Genomic DNA, 27865 nt, shown 5'->3' with positions numbered 1-27865 from the left:
TATGGTTTTGTAACCCTTTATGATCTTAGATAACTTTATCCTTGATAAAGACCTAAAAACAAGGTCGAAACGTTGGATGAATTATCCTTTTGCACAAATAAAGAATTTTCAGCATTCCAAGAGTTCTTTTCTTACGTTATTGATCACTATAGTGTGCCAGAGCTATTTCTATTGAATTGACTCTTATTTTTTCTGAGCACCTGCTATATACACAGTGACCCAGACATATTCAAGTTTCATTCAGAAGGCAGAGGGAAGCCTTAGCAGCTGAGCCTATATCTTGGCTTGTGAGCATTAGAACAGGCCGGCGATTACAGGGTAACATGAAAAATGTCCAGCTTGCATTATGACTAGAACATGACAATATCCTTTTAAGTACTAACCTATGATGCGTTCCTAAGCAGTTGATGTTATATGTTCTACATTTCATTTTCTGCATACTTTACAAGTAGTAGAATTTGCTTTGATATAGGCAACTGGATTTTCACAATGAAAAGGCAAAGGATAACGCCCGAAAAAGACGCCATACATTATGTCAGTGCCATCACTGACAAACCTGGATTGACCATGAAATACATCAATCCCCTTAAAGGTGAGTTAAAACAAGTTTTAACTAAATTGCCTTAATATTGTCATGCATTAGAATGACTGTCTTAGGTAATGATAAATATTTTCTACAGGAAGAGGAGTGTTTGCTGAAACTGAAATCGAAAAAGGGAGTTTTGTTGCAGAATATCGAGGCGAGCTCACGTATGCACTTACGATGGTAGACAACTACTCGAGATTTATGGTTGTGGTACAAGTCAAAGATCTAATGGCCCATACTGCAGCGAAGGTCTTCCAAGCACACTTATGCAGACCTCATGGCTACTCAGAGAGAGTCCTCACAGATCAAGGCACAGCCTTTGAAGCGGAAATCTTCAAGGACTTCTGCAGCTTTTACCGATGCAGGAAGATGCGCACTACACCCTACCATGCTCAAACCAATGGTTATCAACCTGCTCAGGACTTTACCCCATATTCCAGATGTGGCCTTACAAGTGATTTATAGAGGGGTAACAATACGTTGGGATCACCGGATCTAATCTCCCTTTTTATACACCCTAAAATCTTGTTTGCTTTAGAATAAACAATAACATCATAAAGGTATAGCAGTACCGTTTCAAAGTTTCGGTGTCCCAAGCAGCATTCCATCAGCCTCTGGAAGGTTCCTGGCAAATTGCACAGCTCGAAGGGCATGCTTTTGAACTCGCAGAGACCCATCGGGGTGGCAAAGGCGGTCTTCTCCCGGTCTGCCTCAGCAACGGACACTTGCCAATAGCGACTAGTGAGATCAAGGGTAGAAAAATAATTTGCAGTTCTCAATGCAGCTAGCTATTCCTCAATACAGGGGAGTGGTGCTGTCCTTCTTCTTTAACAGGACCAACGGAGCTGCCCAGAGGCTACAACTGTCACGGATAACCCCAGCCTCCTTCATGTTGCTCAACATGTCCTTGGTACACTGGTAATGTGCAGGTAGTTTTGGCTTATATCTCTCTTTGATGGGTGGGTGTGCACTTGTGGGGATGTAGTGTTTGACCCCTTTTATTCTTCAAAAGTCTAGCGGATGTTTGCTGAAGACTTGCTCGTATTCTTGCACTAGCCTTTAGACCCCCTTCTTGTGATGTGAAGGTGTGGAGTCAGTGCCTACGTGTAATTCCTTACACCACTCCTATGGCTGACTTGGTGAGCTGTCACTGAATGGGTGGGCTGAAGCAATGGTGGATGCTGCTGTTTGGATAGCATGTGTATCTACTGAGAACAGCTTATCAATGGTGGCAAATCGGAGCAGCTTAATCTCTTGCTCTCCGCAGTTCAACACTCTCATGGGCACTCTTCCCTTCCATATTAATGAATAAAACTATGATGTAAATAGCATATAGATACCCCACAAATGCAGATAAAAGTAGGTTATGGGAAAAGGGGGAAGAGAGAAACAGGAAAATAGTGGAATAAAGTATACCTTCCAGGTGGGAGAGGAAATGGCAGCACAGCCAGTGGAGGTGAAGCAAGGGGAGCCTGCAACTAAAGAGTTGAGAGCGTTATCACATGGTGACTGAGCCTGATTGTAACGGGAGCATAGAGGTGCCGATCCTGTCTTACCTGCGTTGGTGTAGAAGTGGGTGTCCTGTGGTGGAGTCAGCTATGTGCAGTGGTGGCCGTGGGTTCTTTTATGTGCGACCGTAGTAATAGCTGCGCCCACTTCCTGTATGGGAGTGGAATGCAGTGAGGGTAATGGAACGCACGCCTGCGCATTTGTGTTTAACGTCGCGCATGTGCAGAACGGAGAAAAGGCTGCGCTCACTTCCTAATGAAAGGGAGTGAGACGCATCTGGGAAGGGAAGGGAAAAGATTAGGGTTTGGGGATGATGAAAGGGCTTTCTACGGACAAGGATGGCAAAGGGTGGCAGTGACGGAAAGTCAGGCAGCCTGTCCTGTCCTGTCCTGTCCGTCCGTCTTTTTGTATCATGAATTGGAAAGACTGCAAGGGGGAGGGGAGGTGCTTGTGTCCAAAAGGAGGAGTTATTCAGATTCATTGCAGTGGGCGGCGGCTGCAAAAAGCACCATTCTTCTTGTTTTTGCTCTGCAAAACAGCCTTTTCAAGGGTTGGCTTGGGTGACAAAATGTCTTCTGTAGGCGTGGGTTTGTCTCCCTCTCCCTAAGATGTGTCCGGTATAGGCCAGGGTGCCACTCAAGGCCGTAACCAATTCGGGTTATAGCTTCTCGGCCTTTTGGCTAAGATCAAGTGTAGTTTCGGAGGACGCTACCTTGGTCGGTACTGGAAGGTGCCTGGGATTGCACGTCTGCCGGCCTTGAGGAAGTGTGTGCGCCTTCTGGTGACACATAGCCCTCTTGTGCCTGGACGGTTCCCAGGCAACAGGAGGCGATCACCTTTGTTATTTTGAAGTCCTACTGATAAACAGAAAAAAAAAAAAATTAAATCTGTTCTTATCAGTTTAATATCTGATACGTCCCCTCTCTGGGGACCATATATTAAATGGATTTTTAGAACAAGGAGATGGAAAAAATCTTGCTCTGTCCACTCCACGCATTGACCTGGTATTGCAGTACCTCCAGGACCGGTGCACCCCTTCTTAACCCAGTTTCCAAAAGCAGAACTCAATTCACCTGATTCAAATGAGCCCCATTAGTGAATTGAAAGAAAGCAAAAACTTTATATGCACCTCAATTTGGCCAATTCACTTTTCACACTTTCACCCTTTTTTTTATCTTTCACACCTTTTACTTGCTTTATTGATGCAAAAAGCTGTGCCAAATAGCAAACTCATCTCCACTCAACTTGACCAACTCTGCTATGTCCCGTGCAGTATCTTATTCTCAGTCTTATCTAGATCATTTGCAATTGAATAGAATAGATCCCTTTTGGCTGCTTATGACTGTGTAAAATATGTAGTTTTACTGGGCTGGGATGAGAGAATCCATTGAAGCATGGTGTAGGGATTGTGGTTCCTGTGTGCTAAGAAGAGAGGCTGGCACCAGCCAGAAAGCCCCATTGCAGCCAATAATCACTTAATAACTTTTTCAACTTGTCATCATATGGGAGGCCTTCCATTCCTTGTAGTAGTCTAGTTGCCCACCTTTGAACTGACTCTAACTTCTGAATGTCCTTTTTAAAATGTGGAGCCCAAAACTGGTTCCCATATTCCAGATGTAGCCTTACAAGTGATTTATAGAGGTGTAACAATACGTTGGGATCACGGGATCTAATCTCCCTTTTTATACACCCTAAAATCTTGTCCCAAGCAGCATTCCATCAGCCTCTGGAAGGTTCCTGGCGCATTGCACAGCTCGAAGGGCATGCTTTTGAACTCGCAGAGACCCATAGGGGTGGCGAAGGCGGTCTTCTCCCGGTCTGCCTCAGCAACGGACACTTGCCAATAGTGACTAGTGAGATCAAGGGTAGAAAAATAATTTGCAGTTCTCAATGCAGCTAGCAATTCCTCAATACGGGGAGTGGTGCCGTCCTTCTTTTTTAACAGGATCAACAGAGCTGCCCAAAGGCTACAACTGTCACGGATAACCCCAGCCGCCTTCATGTTGCTCAACATGTCCTTGGTACACTGGCAATGTGAAGGTGGTATTGGCTTATAGCTCTCTTTGATGGGTGGGTGTGCACCTGTGGGGATGTGGTGTTGGACCCCTTTTATTCCCCCAAAATCTAGCGGGCTTCCCACCGGTAACCCGCTCCCCAGCTTGGATGGATGCTGAGGGAGCCCCTTTTGCCCACAGGCTCTGGCCCTGGGAACTGTAGCCTTGGCGGTGACTGTGCTTCCCTCTACGGTGTGAGCTGTTGCCTTCAATCGGGTCTTGACTGCTGGGAAACCCTGGAGGTTCCTGTCGCTAACGGATTTGACCGGTTTTACGGCGACTCCTAGCCTGGTCGGGGTCCGTAGGCCCTGCCGGATGGTGCTGGCTTCTCTTCACTCCCCGATCTGGTACCGGCGGGCCACCGCCCATCCCCGGTCCGTACGGTTCACTCCAATCAGCCTCTCCTGCAGAAGGTCACCACCGTCTGCCAACCTTGCTGAGTGCCCGGGCCACACACCCGGACACGGTCAGTCTCCTCTCCTCTTCACTTCTCTAACTCCAAAACTGATCTCTAATCTGACTCCTTTTCCTGCCTCCAGGACTGTGAACTCCTCGGTGGGTGGGATCAACCGCCTGGCCCACCCCCTGGTGTGGACATCAGCCCCTGGAGGAAGGCAACTAGGATTTGTGTTTAGCTTCGGTGTGCCTAGCCGGAGTGTAGAGTGTGTTGGTGTAGTACCTGTGACGACCTGGCTTGTCCAGGGCGCCACATTCCCCTATAGCAAAATGCAGACCGTCCGCGGGCTGCCCGTCCATCACCGGTTTTATTTTCACAACTGAAAAAGAATAAAACGGTAAAACATGTAAAAGCATCATAAACATTTTACAACGGTACAGCTTCCGCTCTTCTCCCACCCAAACAACCTGGCCCTGATGCTGCCCCTAAGAAGCGGGCAGCACCCCTTGACCCCAGTCCAGCACCAAGTTGCCCGAGCGGGTTCTGTCTCTTTCAGGGGGCCCACGTCCAAGGGGACCCCTGAACCCCCGGAGGATCGCCACCGGTTACGGTAGTGGCGGGCCTAGGCCATCCCTTTCCTCCAGGCCCATCCTCCCAAATCAGCCTCTCCTGGTCGGTAAGCACCCTCTCCGGGTACCAATGCGGTCAACAGAAATAAGCCTGGAAAGCCTTAGCAGCGGTGCGGCCGGTTAAGTCCTTAACTGGGACAACCACCAGGAACCTCGAGTAGTGGTCTACGATGGTCAGAGCGTAGGTGTACCCACTTCGGCTGGGGGTGAGCTTTACATGGTCAAGGGCAACCAGCTCCAGCGGTTGGTGTGTAATGATCGGGTGTAGGGGTGCCTTCTGGCTGGCCTCGTCCTTCCTTCTCAATGCGCAAGGGCCACATTCTCGGCACCAGGCCTCCACAGATTCCCGCATTCCACTCCAATAGAACCGCTCTCTTAACAACATCTCTAGCTTCTTCCACCCGAAGTGCACTGCACCATCATGGTATGCTTGCAGGACGGTGGGCACGTTAGCCTGGGGAATCACCAGCTGGCGGATCTTCTCGTGAGTCTTTGGATTAATCAGCTCGCGATACAACTTCCCCTGGTGTAGGTATAGCCGGGTCCGTTCTTGCCACAGACGTTGGGCTTCGGCAGGGGCAGCAGGGTCTATCCCAGCAGAACCCTGTTCCACTAGAGTCTTGACCAGGCGGACAGCAGGTGCCTGGTCCTGAGCTTCCTGCCAGTCCTGTCGGGGCAGCGGATCCAGGTTCACCCGTTGTTGGTAGACGTGCACCTTCTCAGTGAATGGCCGGTGAAATGCAGGCAACTCGATCTCTTCGAGGTCATCATCCTCTGGCCCCTCTTCCGACAGGTGGGGCATCCGGGAGAGTGCATTGGCATTGACGTTGGTACGGCCGGCCCGGTACTTGATGGTGAAATCGTAGTTGGCTAACCTGGTCACCCACCGCTGCTCCAACGCGCCCAGCTTGGCCATATCTAGATGGGTCAGCAGGTTATTGTCTGTGTACGCGGTGAACTTGGCTGCTGCCAGGTAATGGCGGAACCGCTCGGTGATAGCCCACACCAGTGCCAAGAGCTCAAGCTTGAAGGAGATGTAGTTCTCAGGGTTCCTCTCAGTCGGTCGGAGTTTTCGGCTAGCATAAGCTATTACCTTTTCCCTTCTGTCTTGGACCTGGGATAGAACAGCCCCCAAGCCCACATTGCTGGCGTCGGTGTAGAGGATGAATGGGCGGCTGTAGTCAGGGTACGCTAGGATTTCCTCTCCGGTCAGGGCTGTTCTCAGCTGGCGGAAGGATTCCTCATGCTTTTCTTCCCACACCAATGGGGCTACTAGGGATCTACCACCCTTGGTCTGTCCTACGAGGAGGTCTTGCATGGGGGCAGCCATCTTTGTGTACCCCTTAATGAAGCGACGGTAATATCCCACCAGGCCCAGAAACTGCCTCACTTCCCTCACTGTGGTCGGTCTCGGCCAGTCTTGGATGGCGGTGATCTTCTCGGGGTTGGGGGCGACACCTTCCGCACCAACCACATGTCCTAGGTACTGCACTCTGGGTTTCAGCAGATGACACTTTGAGGGCTTCAACTTCATCCCATACTTGGCAAGGGATGCGAACACCTCGGCTAGGTGCTCCAGGTGGGCTTCATACGTCTGTGAGTACACAATCACATCATCCAAGTACAGCAAAACGGTCCCATAGGCAGTCTTCTCTCGGTCTTCCGGTGCCACGGCCACCTGCCAGTACCCGCTGGTGAGGTCAAAGGTGGAGAAGTAGTTAGCGGTTCTCAGCGAGGCCAGGGACTCTTTGATGCGGGGCAGAGGGTAAGCATCCTTATGCGTTATCTGGTTAATCTTCCGGTAATCCACACACATCCGCATGGTGCCATCCTTCTTCTTAACCAGCACCAACGGAGCGGCCCAGGGACTACAGCTGTCCCTAATAACCCCTGCCTCCTTCATGTTCCTCAATATGTCTTTGGCGCATTGGTAGTGCGCAGGGGGAATAGGCCTGTATCTCTCTTTAATAGGGGAATGTGTACCGGTAGGGATGTGGTGTTGAACCCCTTTAATCTGCCCAAAATCTAGAGGGTGCTTGCTAAAAACCCGCTCATACTCCTGTACCACCCGGTATACCCCTTCCTTGTGGTGTATGGGGGTATCATCAGTGCCGACATGTAGCTCTCGATACCACTCGCCTAACTCCCCCAGGGATGAGTGGGAACCGGCAGCAGGCGGTGTGACCGGGGGAACGGCTTCATGGATCGTGTGGGGATCTAGAGTGAGCAATTTGGCAAGGGTAGCGTACCGGGTGGTGCATGAATGCACACATATTGGTTTTATAATCTTATTGTATTACTTTATATTCTTATTTCACTTGTGCATATCTCCACCATAATCCTGGCTAAGAAATATAGCTTTTTTTGGGGTACACAGGTAGTAAGGTCTTCTTTCTATTTCTTTAGGGGTGATATAGCCTGGTGGAACTCTAGACCTCTAACATTATATATGCACCCTTTTTCTTTATGGTTCTTGGACACCTTATAACATTCTTCCATACATATATATCTTTCTCATAAATTATAAATAATTAGGCATTTTTATATATTTTATTTACATTTTCATAAATAACTTTTTACAAAGCATGGGGGACATTCTCACATACATATAATTTTCATGTACGCATTCTGAAAATTTACGCATAAACCGTACACACTCCTTTTTGTAACAATTTCTATAACTCATTCGCTGAACTCTCATCCCGGATATTCATTCTTACACCGAATTTCCTGTTATAACACAACATTCATGATTTTTATTCAATTTATTTTTATTTTTTAGGTTTATTAGTAGTGATGAGCGAGTACTAAAAAGCTCGGGTGCTCGAAGCTTGGGCCGAGCCTCCCAAGATACTCGTGTACTCGGCCCGAGCACCGAGCCCAATGTTATCCTATGGGAGACCCGAGTATTTTTGTGAAATGACCACCGGCAGCATGTAGAAACCCTAAAAATGGCACAAAAGTCTCCGAAGAGTGCTCAAATGACATGGCAACAGCATGGGGAAGACCCCTTGAAGCATTTATCACTCAAAAGTCACAGCTTTGAATAATTTTGTCCGCGTTTTACGCCATTTTTACGGACTCACCAGAAAACCTTCCAAAATGACACCAAAATGATTTTTCATAGCGGAAATGTTAAGGGCACATACCCAATAGTGAGATAGAGCTAATGTATGTTACTTTTTGAGATCAATACATGAAAGATTTTACGTAAAACATTGTGTGGCACTCCGATGTCCCTGAGAAGAGACGTACCTAAAGGCCTCTGAGTCTAATGTGCCCATTTTGAGGAACTGAGTCTTTGTAGTATTTTCCTTTGCCAGGGCAGTCCAAAATTGTGAGGTTCACCAATGCCCCTGCATACAGACGTGCATGATGGCCTGTAAACCTGAAGTGCCCATTGTAAGGAAGTGGGTCTATTGTAGTATAGCCCTTAGGCAGGGCAGCCAAAAATTGGGAGGCTCCACGTTGTCCCTGGATAGAGACGTGCATGAGGGCCTCAAAACATTAAGCGTCCAGTGTCAGGAAGTGGGTGTATTATAGTATAGCCCTTAGGCAGGGCAGCCAAAAATTGGGAGGCTCCACGTTGTCCCTGGATAGAGACGTGCATGAGGGCCTGTAAACCTGAAGTGCCCATTGGAAGGAAGTGGGTCTTTTGTAGTATAGCCCTTTGGCAGGGCAGCCAAAAATTGGGAGGCTCCACGTTGTCCCTGGATAGAGACGTGCATGCGGGCCTGTAAACCTGAAGTGCCCATTGGAAGGAAGTGGGTCTTTTGTAGTATAGCCCTTTGGCAGGGCAGCCAAAAATTGGGAGGCTCCACGTTGTCCCTGGATAGAGACATGCATGAGGGCCTCAAAACATTAAGTGTCCATTGTCAGGAAGTGGGTGTATTATAGTATAGCCCTTAGGCAGGGCAGCCAAAAATTGGGAGGCTCCACGTTGTCCCTGGATAGAGACGTGCATGAGGGCCTGTAAACCTGAAGTGCCCATTGGAAGGAAGTGGGTCTTTTGTAGTATAGCCCTTTGGCAGGGCAGCCAAAAATTGGGAGGCTCCACGTTGTCCCTGGATAGAGACGTGCATGAGGGCCTCAAAACATTAAGTGTCCATTGTCAGGAAGTGGGTGTATTATAGTATAGCCCTTTGGCAGGGCAGCCAAAAATTGGGAGGCTCCACGTTGTCCCTGGATAGAGACGTGCATGAGGGCCTCAAAACATTAAGTGTCCATTGTCAGGAAGTGGATGTATTATAGTATAGCCCTTAGGCAGGGCAGCCAAAAATTGGGAGGCTCCACGTTGTCCCTGGATAGAGACGTGCATGAGGGCCTCAAAACATTAAGTGTCCATTGTCAGGAAGTGGGTCTTTTGTAGTATAGCCCTTTGGCAGGGCAGCCAAAAATTGGGAGGCTCCACGTTGTCCCTGGATAGAGACGTGCATGAGGGCCTCAAAACATTAAGTGTCCATTGTCAGGAAGTGGGTGTATTATAGTATAGCCCTTTGGCAGGGCAGCCAAAAATTGGGAGGCTCCACGTTGTCCCTGCATAGAGACGTGCATGAGGGCCTCAAAACATTGTTCCCATTGCAAAGGAGCGGGTCTCCTGTCGTTGTAATGTCCATTCTGCAAAGAATGGGCGAAAAAATTTACCACTGGGGGTATACCTGAAACAAAGGCCTAACTCTTGTAACGGTCATCATGGTGGCGCATGAGGAGAAGGAGGAGCAGTCCAGCGATTATCCAAAGTCCAGAAGTGTGTACCCATGGGTGACTGGAGGTACATGGCAAATTCCCGTTACAAACTTTAAATTCCGCTCTCATTTGCTGGTGGTGTGGTGAAGTCTGGCCCAATCCAACCCTTGTTCATCTTGATCAGAGTCAGCCTGTCAGCATTTTCAGTTGACAGGCGGGTGCGTTTATCTGTAATGATTCCACCTGCGGCACTAAAAACACGCTCTGACAAAACGCTAGCGGCAGGGCAGGCCAGGACTTCCAAGGCGTAGAGAGCCAATTCATGCCACGTGTCCACCTTGGATACCCAATAATTGTAAGGCACAGAGGAATGTCGGAGTACAGTTGTTCGATCTGCAAGGTACTCCTTGAGCATCTGGGCAAACTTAGGATTTCTTGTGGCACTACCCCGCACCTCAGGGGCTGTGGTACGTGAGGGGCTGAGAAAACTGTCCCACATCTTAAAGACTGTTCCCCTACCTCTGGCGGATTGGACTTGTGCCTCTCTCGGCTGTACGCCTTGGTTGTCCACTGATTCCTGACCTATGCCGCTAGCGTTTTGTGAGGGGAATGCTTTGCCTACTTCCGTGACTATGGCCTTCCGGAACTGCTGCATTTTGGTTGACCTCTCCGCCTCGGGAATAAGAGACATAAAGTTCTCCTTGTAGCGTGGGTCTAACAGTGTTACCAACCAGTAATGATTGTCGGCCAAGATGTTCTTAACGCGAGGGTCACGAGACAGGCAGCTTACCATAAAGTCAGCCATGTGCGCCAGACTCTTAACAGCCAGGACTTCAGTAGCCTGACCAACACGTTGACTGAACATGCTGTCCTCCTCCTCCTCCTCCTCCTCCTCCTCATCTACCCTGTCCTCTGGCCAGCCACGCTGAACCGAGGATATGACTGGTGTGCATGTCATATCCTCAATTTGGCCGGAGATTTGCTCCATGTCTTCATCCTCCTCCTCGTCATAGTCCTCCACTGCACGTTGTGATGAGACGAGGCTGGGCTGTGTGTTATCACCCACACCCACTACTGTTTCTTGCTGCAACTCATCGCGCTCCGCCTGCAATGCATCATGTTTGGTTTTGAGCAGAGACCGTTTTAGAAGGCAGAGTAGCGGTATGGTGACGCTAATAATGGCGTCATCACCACTCACCATCTTGGTGGAGTCCTCAAAGTTTTGGAGGATGGTACATAGGTCGGACATCCATCTCCACTCCTCAGGTGTTATGTGTGGAGTTTGACCCATTTCCCGACGGCTTAGGTGATGCAGGTACTCAACAACTGCCCTCTTCTGCTCACATATCCTGACCAACATGTGCAGAGTTGAATTCCAACGCGTGGGGACATCACACACCAGTCTGTGAGCCGGAAGATGCAAACTGCGCTGAAAGCCGGCAAGGCCGGCTGAAGCAGTAGGTGACTTTCGAAAATGTGCAGACAGGTGGCGAACTTTTACCAGCAGATCAGACAGCTCTGGGTATGACTTTAGAAACCGCTGAACCACGAGGTTGAGCACATGGGCCACGCATGGAACATGTGTCAGCTGGCCTCGCCTCAAAGCCGCCACCAGGTTCCGGCCATTGTCACACACGACCTTTCCTGGCTTTAGGTTCAGAGGTGTGAGCCAGTGATCTGCCTGCTGTTTCAGAGCTGTCCACAGCTCTTCTGCATTGTGGGGTTTGTCACCTATGCAGATTAGCTTCAGCACAGCCTGTTGCCGCTTCGCCGAGGCAGTGCTGCAGTGCTTCCAGCTTGGGACTGGTGTGGAGGGTACAGTGGATGAGGATGCGCAGGAGGAGGAGGAGGCTGAAGAGCATGACATTCCGGAGCTGTAGAGTGTGGGTGAAACACTGACTGAGGTAGGGCCTGCAAACCTTGGTGTGGGAAGGACGTGTTCCATCCCTCGCTCAGACTGGGTCCCAGCTTCCACAATATTAACCCAGTGTGCCGTCAACGAGATGTAGCGGCCTTGCCCACAAGCACTTGTCCACGTGTCTGTGGTTAGGTGGACTTTGGGTGAAACAGCGTTGTTCAGGGCACGTGTGATGTTTTGTGACACGTGGTTATGCAACGCGGGGACGGCACACCGGGAGAAATAGTGGCGGCTGGGGACCGAGTAACGTGGGACAGCTGCCGCCATCAGGTCGCGGAATGCTTCTGTCTCCACCAGCCTAAAAGGCAACATTTCCAGCGCAAGCAGTCGCGAAATGTTAGCATTTAGAACTGTGGCATGTGGGGTGTTGGCAGTGTATTTGCGCCTGCGTTCAAAGGTTTGCTGAATGGATAACTGAACGCTGCGCTGGGACAAGGACGTGCTTGATGATGGTGTTATTTCTGAGTAGGCAACTGCAGGTGCAGGACCGGAGGAGGCTTGTTCGCAGGCAGCATGGACAGGGGATTGGCTCGCATGCACAACCAGCGAAGACGTAGCAGTGACATTAGCAAGCACTGCTCCTCGACTCTGTTGTACTTCCCACAAAGTCGGGTGCTTGGCTGACATGTGCCTGATCATGCTGGTGGTGGTCAGGCTGCTAGTTTTGGTACCCCTGCTGATGCTGGCACGGCAGGTGTTGCAAATGGCCTTTTTAGAATCATCTGGATCCAACTTAAAAAACTGCCAGACTCGGGAAGACCTAACATTTGTACAGGCACCTTGTGTCGTGTTGTTGTATCGGGGAACGGTTGCCTGACTTCTGCCTGGAGCCACCACCCTGCTTCTTACTGCCTGTTGGGATGCTACGCCTCCCTCCCCGTGTGCACTGCTGTCCTCGCTCTGCATATCCTCCTGCCAGGTTGGGTCAGTTACTGGATCATCCACCACGTCGTCTTCCTCTTCCGCACCCTGCTCCTCCTCCTGACTTCCTGACAATTGTGTCTCATCATCGTCCACCCCTTGTTGAGACACGTTGCCAACTTCGTGAGAACGTGGCTGCTCAAATATTTGGCCATCTGTACATACGATCTCCTCATGACCCACTTCAACATGAGCTGGCGAGAGGCCAGAATGTGCGAATGGAAACGTGAACAGCTCTTCCGAGTGTCCAAGTGTGGGATCATTAATGTCCGAGGACGTGTACTCAGCCTTGTGGTAGGAAGGAGGATCAGGTTCTGAAATGTGCGGTGCAGTATCACGGCTACTGACACTTGACCGTGTGGAAGACAGAGTGTTTGTGGTGGTGCCAATCTGACTGGAAGCATTTTCCGCTATCCAACTAACAACCTGTTGACACTGGTCTTGGTTCAAGAGCGGTGTACTGCTGCGGTCCCCAAGAATTTGGGACAGGACATGCGAGCGACTAGATGTGGCCCTTTGTTGTGGCAAAATTAGAGCTTGCCCACGACCTCGGCCTCTGCCTGCACCACCATCACGTCCACTTCCTTGTTCCTTGCCAACGCCCTTGCGCATTTTGCAATGCTGTGCTGACGTGTATTCACTAGACTTGGGCGTTATATCAAAGTTTGTGCAAATTGTGCACCTGTACGCTGCCACCGACAGGCACACACGTGCGGTTTTTAAATGCAAGCACGGACGCACTAAGAACCTAACAGGTTTTAGGAGCAAAAATTAATGATGAGAACTCTGACACTATCAGCCACTGCTGACTGACGTGTATTATACACTACACTTGTGCGTTATATAATAGTTTGGTAAAAACGCACACAAGTGCACCTGTACGCTGCCACCGACAGGCACACACGTGCGGTTTTTAAATGCAAGCACGGACGCACTAAGAACCTAACACAGGTTTTAGGAGCAAAAATTAATGACGAGAACTCTGACACTATCAGCCACTGCTGACTGACGTGTATTATACACTACACTTGTGCGTTATATAATAGTTTGGTAAAAACGCACACAAGTGCACCTGTACGCTGCCACCGACAGGCACACACGTGCGGTTTTTAAATGCAAGCACGGACGCACTAAGAACCTAACACAGGTTTTAGGAGCAAAAATTAATGACGAGAACTCTGACACTATCAGCCACTGCTGACTGACGTGTATTATACACTACACTTGTGCGTTATATAATAGTTTGGTAAAAACGCACACAAGTGCACCTGTACGCTGCCACCGACAGGCACACACGTGCGGTTTTTAAATGCAAGCACGGACGCACTAAGAACCTAACACAGGTTTTAGGAGCAAAAATTAATGACGAGAACTCTGACACTATCAGCCACTGCTGACTGACGTGTATTATACACTACACTTGTGCGTTATATAATAGTTTGGTAAAAACGCACACAAGTGCACCTGTACGCTGCCACCGACAGGCACACACGTGCGGTTTTTAAATGCAAGCACGGACGCACTAAGAACCTAACACAGGATTTAGGAGCAAAAATTAATGACGAGAACTCTGACACTATCAGCCACTGCTGACTGACGTGTATTATACACTACACTTGTGCGTTATATAATAGTTTGGTAAAAACGCACACAAGTGCACCTGTACGCTGCCACCGACAGGCACACACGTGCGGTTTTTAAATGCAAGCACGGACGCACTAAGAACCTAACACAGGTTTTAGGAGCAAAAATTAATGACGAGAACTCTGACACTATCAGCCACTGCTGACTGACGTGTATTATACACTACACTTGTGCGTTATATAATAGTTTGGTAAAAACGCACACAAGTGCACCTGTACGCTGCCACCGACAGGCACACACGTGCGGTTTTTAAATGCAAGCACGGACGCACTAAGAACCTAACACAGGTTTTAGGAGCAAAAATTAATGACGAGAACTCTGACACTATCAGCCACTGCTGACTGACGTGTATTATACACTACACTTGTGCGTTATATAAGAGTTTGGTAAAAACGCACACAAGTGCACCTGTACGCTGCCACCGACAGGCACACACGTGCGGTTTTTAAATGCACGCACGGACGCACTAAGAACCTAACAGCCGCAGCCCCTAGTAGAAGAGCAATAACGTATAGGAGGAAAATCGGGTGCGTGCCGCGCTGTCACCAAAGGAAACTGATGTTAATTATTTCATCTCTTTATTCTTTTTTCCGGTCAATGTGTTTCAGAGATCACTGTCTCCTTCATCAGGGCAAAAAAAGAACAGTATGCAATCAAAGGAGGAAGAACCTCTATATATACACATATGGAGCTACGTCAGAGGACTGACTGCTGTATTTCAAATACTGCCGGGATGGTCAACTGTTACAATACCGGCCATAAAAGTTCTCAAGTGATATATTGAGAAACATTTATAAAATCACTGGGGTATAGTGTTTCAAATTTCATCAGCTTTTTGAGACAAAAATCAGAAAAAGAAGAAGAAGAAGGACAAAATGAAAAAAAGAAAAAAAAGAAGAAAAAAAAAACAAAAAGGGAGCATTGAGCTCCAGACCCTGTATTGAGTCTTAGAAGTGTAGTGACAAGTGCATCTGTCCACAACCCTGTAAGGGTGAACGGGATGACGGACAAGAAAAATTATGTTCGTGGCAAAAAATGGTGGTGTTGCTATATAAAATTGCATTAAGAATAAAGAAAGGAAAAATTTCTTTATAAAAGTAGTGAAGAAAAAAGTGGAAAAAAGGGGAGTGTAAGCCATTTTACTAATAAATAGTGATGAGCGAGCATGCTTGTTACTACTCGGTACTCGCACGAGTATCACTGTACTCGGTCTACTCGACGGGGACCGAGTAATCTCGCGATACTCGTGCTGTACTCGTGGTCTTCATCCCTGCATGTTGGCGCTCTTTTGAGAGCCAGCCCTCATGCAGGGATTGGCTGGCAGACCACTGCAATGCCAGCCCTGTTAGTTGTGGAATTGCAGTGATTGGCCGGCCTGCACAGCGTGACCGAGCCTTTATACCGGCGGGCGCACAGCTATCCAGACAGTCAGTGCAGGGAAAGGGTCGCTGCTTCAGGGAAAGGTTTGCGGCCCTTTATAGCTATTTCCGTAGCAGGGCTGCAAACAGTGTGACCAAAAGTCCTTCTCAGGACTATTCTAGTTGTATACAGGCAGGCAGGGTATAGCCAGGTCGGAGTACAGTAGCAGAGTCCTTCTCAGGACTATTGTTGCTGTATACAGGCAGGGTATAGCCAGGTTGGAATACAGGCTAGAGACCAAAAGAGTCCTTGTCAGGACTATTGTAGCAGTATACAGGCAGGCAGGCAGGCAGGGTATATAGCCATTCCTAGTGGTGACCGTATACCAGCCTTCATCATATCTGGGGCTGGTGTACACAGTCTAAAACAGTCCTGATAGTGTCAGACTTCTCAGCAATTGTCGCTCCTAAAACCTGTTAGGTTCTTAGTGCGTCCGTGCTTGCATTTAAAAACCGCACGTGTGTGCCTGTCGGTGGCAGCGTACAGGTGCACTTGTGTGCGTTTTTACCAAACTATTATATAACGCACAAGTGTAGTGTATAATACACGTCAGTCAGCAGTGGCTGATAGTGTCAGAGTTCTCGTCATTAATTTTTGCTCCTAAAACCTGTGTTAGGTTCTTAGTGCGTCCGTGCTTGCATTTAAAAACCGCACGTGTGTGCCTGTCGGTGGCAGCGTACAGGTGCACTTGTGTGCGTTTTTACCAAACTATTATATAACGCACAAGTGTAGTGTATAATACACGTCAGTCAGCAGTGGCTGATAGTGTCAGAGTTCTCGTCATTAATTTTTGCTCCTAAAACCTGTGTTAGGTTCTTAGTGCGTCCGTGCTTGCATTTAAAAACCGCACGTGTGTGCCTGTCGGTGGCAGCGTACAGGTGCACTTGTGTGCGTTTTTACCAAACTATTATATAACGCACAAGTGTAGTGTATAATACACGTCAGTCAGCAGTGGCTGATAGTGTCAGAGTTCTCGTCATTAATTTTTGCTCCTAAAACCTGTGTTAGGTTCTTAGTGCGTCCGTGCTTGCATTTAAAAACCGCACGTGTGTGCCTGTCGGTGGCAGCGTACAGGTGCACTTGTGTGCGTTTTTACCAAACTATTATATAACGCACAAGTGTAGTGTATAATACACGTCAGTCAGCAGTGGCTGATAGTGTCAGAGTTCTCGTCATTAATTTTTGCTCCTAAAACCTGTGTTAGGTTCTTAGTGCGTCCGTGCTTGCATTTAAAAACCGCACGTGTGTGCCTGTCGGTGGCAGCGTACAGGTGCACTTGTGTGCGTTTTTACCAAACTATTATATAACGCACAAGTGTAGTGTATAATACACGTCAGTCAGCAGTGGCTGATAGTGTCAGAGTTCTCATCATTAATTTTTGCTCCTAAAACCTGTTAGGTTCTTAGTGCGTCCGTGCTTGCATTTAAAAACCGCACGTGTGTGCCTGTCGGTGGCAGTGTACAGGTGCACAATTTGCACAAACTTTGATATAACGCCCAAGTCTAGTGAATACACGTCAGCACAGCATTGCAAAATGCGCAAGGGCGTTGGCAAGGAACAAGGAAGTGGACGTGATGGTGGTGCAGGCAGAGGCCGAGGTCGTGGGCAAGCTCTAATTTTGCCACAACAAAGGGCCACATCTAGTCGCTCGCACGTCCTGTCCCAAATTCTTGGGGACCGCAGCAGTACACCGCTCTTGAACCAAGACCAGTGTCAACAGGTTGTTAGTTGGATAGCGGATAATGCTTCCAGTCAGATTGGCACCACCACAAACACTCTGTCTTCCACACGGTCAAGTGTCAGTAGCCGTGATACTGCACCGCACATTTCAGAACCTGATCCTCCTTCCTACCACAAGGCTGAGTACATGTCCTCGGACATTAATGATCCCACACTTGGACACTCGGAAGAGCTGTTCACGTTTCCATTCGCACATTCTGGCCTCTCGCCAGCTCATGTTGAAGTGGGTCATGAGGAGATCGTATGTACAGATGGCCAAATATTTGAGCAGCCACGTTCTCACGAAGTTGGCAACGTGTCTCAACAAGGGGTGGACGATGATGAGACACAATTGTCAGGAAGTCAGGAGGAGGAGCAGGGTGCGGAAGAGGAAGACGACGTGGTGGATGATCCAGTAACTGACCCAACCTGGCAGGAGGATATGCAGAGCGAGGACAGCAGTGCACAGGGGGAGGGAGGCGTAGCATCCCAACAGGCAGTAAGAAGCAGGGTGGTGGCTCCAGGCAGAAGTCAGGCAACCGTTCCCCGGAACAACAACACGACACAAGGTGCCTGTACAAATGTTAGGTCTTCCCGAGTCTGGCAGTTTTTTAAGTTGGATCCAGATGATTCTAAAAAGGCCATTTGCAACACCTGCCGTGCCAGCATCAGCAGGGGTACCAAAACTAGCAGCCTGACCACCACCAGCATGATCAGGCACATGTCAGCCAAGCACCCGACTTTGTGGGAAGTACAACAGAGTCGAGGAGCAGTGCTTGCTAATGTCACTGCTACGTCTTCGCTGGTTGTGCATGCGAGCCAATCCCCTGTCCATGCTGCCTGCGAACAAGCCTCCTCCGGTCCTGCACCTGCAGTTGCCTACTCAGAAATAACACCATCATCAAGCACGTCCTTGTCCCAGCGCAGCGTTCAGTTATCCATTCAGCAAACCTTTGAACGCAGGCGCAAATACACTGCCAACACCCCACATGCCACAGTTCTAAATGCTAACATTTCGCGACTGCTTGCGCTGGAAATGTTGCCTTTTAGGCTGGTGGAGACAGAAGCATTCCGCGACCTGATGGCGGCAGCTGTCCCACGTTACTCGGTCCCTAGCCGCCACTATTTCTCCCGGTGTGCCGTCCCCGCGTTGCATAACCACGTGTCACAAAACATCACACGTGCCCTGAACAACGCTGTTTCACCCAAAGTCCACCTAACCACAGACACGTGGACAAGTGCTTGTGGGCAAGGCCGCTACATCTCGTTGACGGCACACTGGGTTAATATTGTGGAAGCTGGGACCCAGTCTGAGCGAGGGACGGAACACGTCCTTCCCACACCAAGGTTTGCAGGCCCTACCTCAGTCAGTGTTTCACCCACACTCTACAGCTCCGGAATGTCATGCTCTTCAGCCTCCTCCTCCTCCTGCGCATCCTCATCCACTGTACCCTCCACACCAGTCCCAAGCTGGAAGCACTGCAGCACTGCCTCGGCGAAGCGGCAACAGGCTGTGCTGAAGCTAATCTGCATAGGTGACAAACCCCACAATGCAGAAGAGCTGTGGACAGCTCTGAAACAGCAGGCAGATCACTGGCTCACACCTCTGAACCTAAAGCCAGGAAAGGTCGTGTGTGACAATGGCCGGAACCTGGTGGCGGCTTTGAGGCGAGGCCAGCTGACACATGTTCCATGCGTGGCCCATGTGCTCAACCTCGTGGTTCAGCGGTTTATAAAGTCATACCCAGAGCTGTCTGATCTGCTGGTAAAAGTTCGCCGCCTGTCTGCACATTTTCGAAAGTCACCTACTGATTCAGCCGGCCTTGCCGGCTTTCAGCGCAGTTTGCATCTTCCGGCTCACAGACTGGTGTGTGATGTCCCCACGCGTTGGAATTCAACTCTGCACATGTTGGTCAGGATATGTGAGCAGAAGAGGGCAGTTGTTGAGTACCTGCATCACCTAAGCCGTCGGGAAATGGGTCAAACTCCACACATAACACCTGAGGAGTGGAGATGGATGTCCGACCTATGTACCATCCTCCAAAACTTTGAGGACTCCACCAAGATGGTGAGTGGTGATGACGCCATTATTAGCGTCACCATACCGCTACTCTGCCTTCTAAAACGGTCTCTGCTCAAAACCAAACATGATGCATTGCAGGCGGAGCGCGATGAGTTGCAGCAAGAAACAGTAGTGGGTGTGGGTGATAACACACAGCCCAGCCTCGTCTCATCACAACGTGCAGTGGAGGACTATGACGAGGAGGAGGATGAAGACATGGAGCAAATCTCCGGCCAAATTGAGGATATGACATGCACACTAGTCATATCCTCGGTTCAGCGTGGCTGGCCAGAGGACAGGGTAGATGAGGAGGAGGAGGAGGAGGAGGAGGACAGCATGTTCAGTCAACGTGTTGGTCAGGCTACTGAAGTCCTGGCTGTTAAGAGTCTGGCACACATGGCTGACTTTATGGTAAGCTGCCTGTCTCGTGACCCTCGCGTTAAGAACATCTTGGCCGACAATCATTACTGGTTGGTAACACTGTTAGACCCACGCTACAAGGAGAACTTTATGTCTCTTATTCCCGAGGCGGAGAGGTCAACCAAAATGCAGCAGTTCCGGAAGGCCATAGTCACGGAAGTAGGCAAAGCATTCCCCTCACAAAACGCTAGCGGCATAGGTCAGGAATCAGTGGACAACCAAGGCGTACAGCCGAGAGAGGCACAAGTCCAATCCGCCAGAGGTAGGGGAACAGTCTTTAAGATGTGGGACAGTTTTCTCAGCCCCTCACGTACCACAGCCCCTGAGGTGCGGGGTAGTGCCACAAGAAATCCTAAGTTTGCCCAGATGCTCAAGGAGTACCTTGCAGATCGAACAACTGTACTCCGACATTCCTCTGTGCCTTACAATTATTGGGTATCCAAGGTGGACACGTGGCATGAATTGGCTCTCTACGCCTTGGAAGTCCTGGCCTGCCCTGCCGCTAGCGTTTTGTCAGAGCGTGTTTTTAGTGCCGCAGGTGGAATCATTACAGATAAACGCACCCGCCTGTCAACTGAAAATGCTGACAGGCTGACTCTGATCAAGATGAACAAGGGTTGGATTGGGCCAGACTTCACCACACCACCAGCAAATGAGAGCGGAATTTAAAGTTTGTAACGGGAATTTGCCATGTACCTCCAGTCACCCATGGGTACACACTTCTGGACTTTGGATAATCGCTGGACTGCTCCTCCTTCTCCTCATGCGCCACCATGATGACCGTTACAAGAGTTAGGCCTTTGTTTCAGGTATACCCCCAGTGGTAAATTTTTTCGCCCATTCTTTGCAGAATGGACATTACAACGACAGGAGACCCGCTCCTTTGCAATGGGAACAATGTTTTGAGGCCCTCATGCACGTCTCTATGCAGGGACAACGTGGAGCCTCCCAATTTTTGGCTGCCCTGCCAAAGGGCTATACTATAATACACCCACTTCCTGACAATGGACACTTAATGTTTTGAGGCCCTCATGCACGTCTCTATCCAGGGACAACGTGGAGCCTCCCAATTTTTGGCTGCCCTGCCAAAGGGCTATACTACAAAAGACCCACTTCCTGACAATGGACACTTAATGTTTTGAGGCCCTCATGCACGTCTCTATCCAGGGACAACGTGGAGCCTCCCAATTTTTGGCTGCCCTGCCTAAGGGCTATACTATAATACACCCACTTCCTGACAATGGACACTTAATGTTTTGAGGCCCTCATGCACGTCTCTATCCAGGGACAACGTGGAGCCTCCCAATTTTTGGCTGCCCTGCCAAAGGGCTATACTACAAAAGACCCACTTCCTGACAATGGACACTTAATGTTTTGAGGCCCTCATGCACGTCTCTATCCAGGGACAACGTGGAGCCTCCCAATTTTTGGCTGCCCTGCCTAAGGGCTATACTATAATACACCCACTTCCTGACAATGGACACTTAATGTTTTGAGGCCCTCATGCACGTCTCTATCCAGGGACAACGTGGAGCCTCCCAATTTTTGGCTGCCCTGCCAAAGGGCTATACTATAATACACCCACTTCCTGACAATGGACACTTAATGTTTTGAGGCCCTCATGCACGTCTCTATCCAGGGACAACGTGGAGCCTCCCAATTTTTGGCTGCCCTGCCAAAGGGCTATACTACAAAAGACCCACTTCCTTCCAATGGGCACTTCAGGTTTACAGGCCCTCATGCACGTCTCTATCCAGGGACAACGTGGAGCCTCCCAATTTTTGGCTGCCCTGCCTAAGGGCTATACTATAATACACCCACTTCCTGACAATGGACACTTAATGTTTTGAGGCCCTCATGCATGTCTCTATCCAGGGACAACGTGGAGCCTCCCAATTTTTGGCTGCCCTGCCAAAGGGCTATACTACAAAAGACCCACTTCCTTCCAATGGGCACTTCAGGTTTACAGGCCCTCATGCACGTCTCTATCCAGGGACAACGTGGAGCCTCCCAATTTTTGGCTGCCCTGCCAAAGGGCTATACTACAAAAGACCCACTTCCTTCCAATGGGCACTTCAGGTTTACAGGCCCTCATGCACGTCTCTATCCAGGGACAACGTGGAGCCTCCCAATTTTTGGCTGCCCTGCCTAAGGGCTATACTATAATACACCCACTTCCTGACACTGGACACTTAATGTTTTGAGGCCCTCATGCACGTCTCTATCCAGGGACAACGTGGAGCCTCCCAATTTTTGGCTGCCCTGCCTAAGGGCTATACTACAATAGACCCACTTCCTTACAATGGGCACTTCAGGTTTACAGGCCATCATGCACGTCTGTATGCAGGGGCATTGGTGAACCTCACAATTTTGGACTGCCCTGGCAAAGGAAAATACTACAAAGACTCAGTTCCTCAAAATGGGCACATTAGACTCAGAGGCCTTTATGTACGTCTCTTCTCAGGGACATCGGAGTGCCACACAATGTTTTACGTAAAATCTTTCATGTATTGATCTCAAAAAGTAACATACATTAGCTCTATCTCACTATTGGGTATGTGCCCTTAACATTTCCGCTATGAAAAATCATTTTGGTGTCATTTTGGAAGGTTTTCTGGTGAGTCCGTAAAAATGGCGTAAAACGCGGACAAAATTATTCAAAGCTGTGACTTTTGAGTGATAAATGCTTCAAGGGGTCTTCCCCATGCTGTTGCCATGTCATTTGAGCACTCTTCGGAGACTTTTGTGCCATTTTTAGGGTTTCTACATGCTGCCGGTGGTCATTTCACAAAAATACTCGGGTTTCCCATAGGATAACATTGGGCTCGGTGCTCGGGCCGAGTACACGAGTATCTTGGGAGGCTCGGCCCGAGCTTCGAGCACCCGAGCTTTTTAGTACTCGCTCATCACTACTAATAAACCTAAAAAATAAAAATAAATTGAATAAAAATCATGAATGTTGTGTTATAACAGGAAATTCGGTGTAAGAATGAATATCCGGGATGAGAGTTCAGCGAATGAGTTATAGAAATTGTTACAAAAAGGAGTGTGTACGGTTTATGCGTAAATTTTCAGAATGCGTACATGAAAATTATATGTATGTGAGAATGTCCCCCATGCTTTGTAAAAAGTTATTTATGAAAATGTAAATAAAATATATAAAAATGCCTAATTATTTATAATTTATGAGAAAGATATATATGTATGGAAGAATGTTATAAGGTGTCCAAGAACCATAAAGAAAAAGGGTGCATATATAATGTTAGAGGTCTAGAGTTCCACCAGGCTATATCACCCCTAAAGAAATAGAAAGAAGACCTTACTACCTGTGTACCCCAAAAAAAGCTATATTTCTTAGCCAGGATTATGGTGGAGATATGCACAAGTGAAATAAGAATATAAAGTAATACAATAAGATTATAAAACCAATATGTGTGCATTCATGCACCACCCGGTACGCTACCCTTGCCAAATTGCTCACTCTAGATCCCCACACGATCCATGAAGCCGTTCCCCCGGTCACACCGCCTGCTGCCGGTTCCCACTCATCCCTGGGGGAGTTAGGCGAGTGGTATCGAGAGCTACATGTCGGCACTGATGATACCCCCATACACCACAAGGAAGGGGTATACCGGGTGGTACAGGAGTATGAGCGGGTTTTTAGCAAGCACCCTCTAGATTTTGGGCAGATTAAAGGGGTTCAACACCACATCCCTACCGGTACACACTCCCCTATTAAAGAGAGATACAGGCCTATTCCCCCTGCGCACTACCAATGCGCCAAAGACATATTGAGGAACATGAAGGAGGCAGGGGTTATTAGGGACAGCTGTAGTCCCTGGGCCGCTCCGTTGGTGCTGGTTAAGAAGAAGGATGGCACCATGCGGATGTGTGTGGATTACCGGAAGATTAACCAGATAACGCATAAGGATGCTTACCCTCTGCCCCGCATCAAAGAGTCCCTGGCCTCGCTGAGAACCGCTAACTACTTCTCCACCCTTGACCTCACCAGCGGGTACTGGCAGGTGGCCGTGGCACCGGAAGACCGAGAGAAGACTGCCTATGGGACCGTTTTGCTGTACTTGGATGATGTGATTGTGTACTCACAGACGTATGAAGCCCACCTGGAGCACCTAGCCGAGGTGTTCGCGTCCCTTGCCAAGTATGGGATGAAGTTGAAGCCCTCAAAGTGTCATCTGCTGAAACCCAGAGTGCAGTACCTAGGACATGTGGTTGGTGCGGAAGGTGTCGCCCCCAACCCCGAGAAGATCACCGCCATCCAAGACTGGCCGAGACCGACCACAGTGAGGGAAGTGAGGCAGTTTCTGGGCCTGGTGGGATATTACCGTCGCTTCATTAAGGGGTACACAAAGATGGCTGCCCCCATGCAAGACCTCCTCGTAGGACAGACCAAGGGTGGTAGATCCCTAGTAGCCCCATTGGTGTGGGAAGAAAAGCATGAGGAATCCTTCCGCCAGCTGAGAACAGCCCTGACCGGAGAGGAAATCCTAGCGTACCCTGACTACAGCCGCCCATTCATCCTCTACACCGACGCCAGCAATGTGGGCTTGGGGGCTGTTCTATCCCAGGTCTAAGACAGAAGGGAAAAGGTAATAGCTTATGCTAGCCGAAAACTCCGACCGACTGAGAGGAACCCTGAGAACTACATCTCCTTCAAGCTTGAGCTCTTGGCACTGGTGTGGGCTATCACCGAGCGGTTCCGCCATTACCTGGCAGCAGCCAAGTTCACCGCGTACACAGACAATAACCTGCTGACCCATCTAGATACGGCCAAGCTGGGCGCGTTGGAGCAGCGGTGGGTGACCAGGTTAGCCAACTACGATTTCACCATCAAGTACCGGGCCGGCCGTACCAACGTCAATGCCAATGCACTCTCCCGGATGCCCCACCTGTCGGAAGAGGGGCCAGAGGATGATGACCTCGAAGAGATCGAGTTGCCTGCATTTCACCGGCCATTCACTGAGAAGGTGCACGTCTACCAACAACGGGTGAACCTGGATCCGCTGCCCCGACAGGACTGGCAGGAAGCTCAGGACCAGGCACCTGCTGTCCGCCTGGTCAAGACTCTAGTGGAACAGGGTTCTGCTGGGATAGACCCTGCTGCCCCTGCCGAAGCCCAACGTCTGTGGCAAGAACGGACCCGGCTATACCTACACCAGGGGAAGTTGTATCGCGAGCTGATTAATCCAAAGACTCACGAGAAGATCCGCCAGCTGGTGATTCCCCAGGCTAACGTGCCCACCGTCCTGCAAGCATACCATGATGGTGCAGTGCACTTCGGGTGGAAGAAGCTAGAGATGTTGTTAAGAGAGCGGTTCTATTGGAGTGGAATGCGGGAATCTGTGGAGGCCTGGTGCCGAGAATGTGGCCCTTGCGCATTGAGAAGGAAGGACGAGGCCAGCCAGAAGGCACCCCTACACCCGATCATTACACACCAACCGCTGGAGCTGGTTGCCCTTGACCATGTAAAGCTCACCCCCAGCCAAAGTGGGTACACCTACGCTCTGACCATCGTAGACCACTACTCGAGGTTCCTGGTGGTTGTCCCAGTTAAGGACTTAACCGGCCGCACCGCTGCTAAGGCTTTCCAGGCTTATTTCTGTTGACCGCATTGGTACCCGGAGAGGGTGCTTACCGACCAGGGTCCGGCCTTTGAAGCAGAGGTATTCCAGGAATTCTGCCAGTTGTATGGCTGCAAGAAAATCCGGACCACGCCTTACCACGCCCAAACCAATGGCATTTGTGAAAAGATGAACCACTTGGTCCTGGGCCTCCTCAAGACGTTACCACTGGAAGAGCGGAACCTGTGGCTGGAGAAGCTACCTGACCTGGTCGATATGTACAACAACATCCCTTCCAGCTCTACGAAATGCACTCCAGCATACCTGATGAGAGCTCGTCCCGGCCGGCTACCAGTGGATCTGGAAATGGGCTTGGAAGCTTCAGAAGCACTCCTGTCGACAGCTGAATGGGACACTCGGCGGAGGACACAGTACCGACAGGTCCAGGAGTATGTTGAAAAGAACTTGTGCCGGAGTCGGGGACAACAGGAGCAGTGCTTCAACAAGAAGGCGCCTGCCGGTTCCTTCCAACCTGGGGATGTAGTGCTGAAGCGGAAAAGAAGGGCCCACAAGCTGGATGATCAATGGGAAAAAAACCCGTATGTAGTCCAGCCCACAGGATGGGAGAATGGGAAGGCCTACCAGATCAGCCGTGACCAGGGGGGGACTTTGGCCACGGTTTCCCGAGACCACCTGAAGAAGTGCCCACCAGCATTGAGAGTAGCGGATGAGGCTCCAGTTCCCAGTCCAGTGGAGAAGGAAAAAGAGGTAATCCACACCATGATGGGTGATTTTCCAGCAGACTGGCCTACACAGAACGGTGCGGTGATCCTTCCAGTGATACTGTTCCCACAACCCGTGGATGAAGAAATGATGGAAACGGTTAACCGCGAGCCAGTGCCCAGGGAGGTACCTGTACCCAGCTCCCCTACGCCTCCGCCTGCCCCACATGATAGCAGGGAGGAGGAACTGACTGTTCCCTCTGCCCCACTGCCTGTCACCACTGACACCGGACCCCGAAGGTCCACTCGCCCCAACCTAGGTAGACCCCCACTTAGGTACAGGGAAACTACTCTTTAAAAGGGGGGGGCTTTATGTGTTGAGTGTACCAGTTTGAAAGTTTTAAATGATAAGTAAAGATGATCAACCAAAGAAGTTTACCTGATTGAACCGTGATTAAACCGGCCGTTGCCGGCAACTGTTGTCCCCGTAGGGACTGTGCAACCATTGCGTAAGGAACTGCTTACGGACAAGCCCGAGAACTTGCAGGGCAACCACAAACTTAGTGCAATGTAAATAAAAATGTTTGTTGGCTTGACACCGTTACCGCCTCCGGAGAGGCTGATTTGGGAGGATGGGCCTGGAGGAAAGGGATGGCCTAGGCCCGCCACTACCGTAACCGGTGGCGATCCTCCGGGGGTTCAGGGGTCCCCTTGGACGTGGGCCCCCTGAAAGAGACAGAACCCGCTCGGGCAACTTGGTGCTGGACTGGGGTCAAGGGGTGCTGCCCGCTTCTTAGGGGCAGCATCAGGGCCAGGTTGTTTGGGTGGGAGAAGAGCGGAAGCTGTACCGTTGTAAAATGTTTATGATGCTTTTACATGTTTTACCGTTTTATTCTTTTTCAGTTGTGAAAATAAAACCGGTGATGGACGGGCAGCCCGCGGACGGTCTGCATTTTACTATAGGGGAATGTGGCGCCCTGGACAAGCCAGGTCGTCACAGGTACTACACCAACACACTCTACACTCCGGCTAGGCACACCGAAGCTAAACACAAATCCTAGTTGCCTTCCTCCAGGGGCTGATGTCCACACCAGGGGGTGGGCCAGGCGGTTGATCCCACCCACCGAGGAGTTCACAGTCCTGGAGGCGGGAAAAGGAGTCAGATTAGAGATCAGTTTTGGAGTTAGAGAAGTGAAGAGGAGAGGAGACTGACCGTGTCCGGGTGTGTGGCCCGGGCACTCAGCAAGGTTGGCAGACGGTGGTGTCCTTCTGCAGGAGAGGCTGATTGGAGTGAACCGTACGGACCGGGGATGGGCGGTGGCCCGCCGGTACCAGATCGGGGAGTGAAGAGAAGCCAGCACCATCCGGCAGGGCCTACGGACCCCGACCAGGCTAGGAGTCGCCGTAAAACCGGTCAAATCCGTTAGCGACAGGAACCTCCAGGGTTTCCCAGCAGTCAAGACCCGATTGAAGGCAACAGCTCACACCGTAGAGGGAAGCACAGTCACCGCCAAGGCTACAGTTCCCAGGGCCAGAGCCTGCGGGCAAAAGGGGCTCCCTCAGCATCCATCCAAGCTGGGGAGCGGGTTACCGGTGG

At 49.9% G+C, this 27865-nt stretch overlaps 1 pseudogene; it reads left to right on the top strand.

Moving 5' to 3' along the window:
* Positions 1-2926: 2926 nt before the first annotated feature.
* On the top strand, positions 2927-3133 carry LOC142255551 (U2 spliceosomal RNA; annotated as a pseudogene).
* The last annotated feature ends 24732 nt before the right edge of the window (positions 3134-27865 follow it).

This window comes from Anomaloglossus baeobatrachus, chromosome 10 (assembly GCF_048569485.1).
Source record: "Anomaloglossus baeobatrachus isolate aAnoBae1 chromosome 10, aAnoBae1.hap1, whole genome shotgun sequence".
Lineage (NCBI taxonomy): Eukaryota > Metazoa > Chordata > Amphibia > Anura > Aromobatidae > Anomaloglossus > Anomaloglossus baeobatrachus.
Note: the sequence above shows the minus strand (reverse complement) of the source record. Positions and strands in the feature narration are given on the sequence as shown.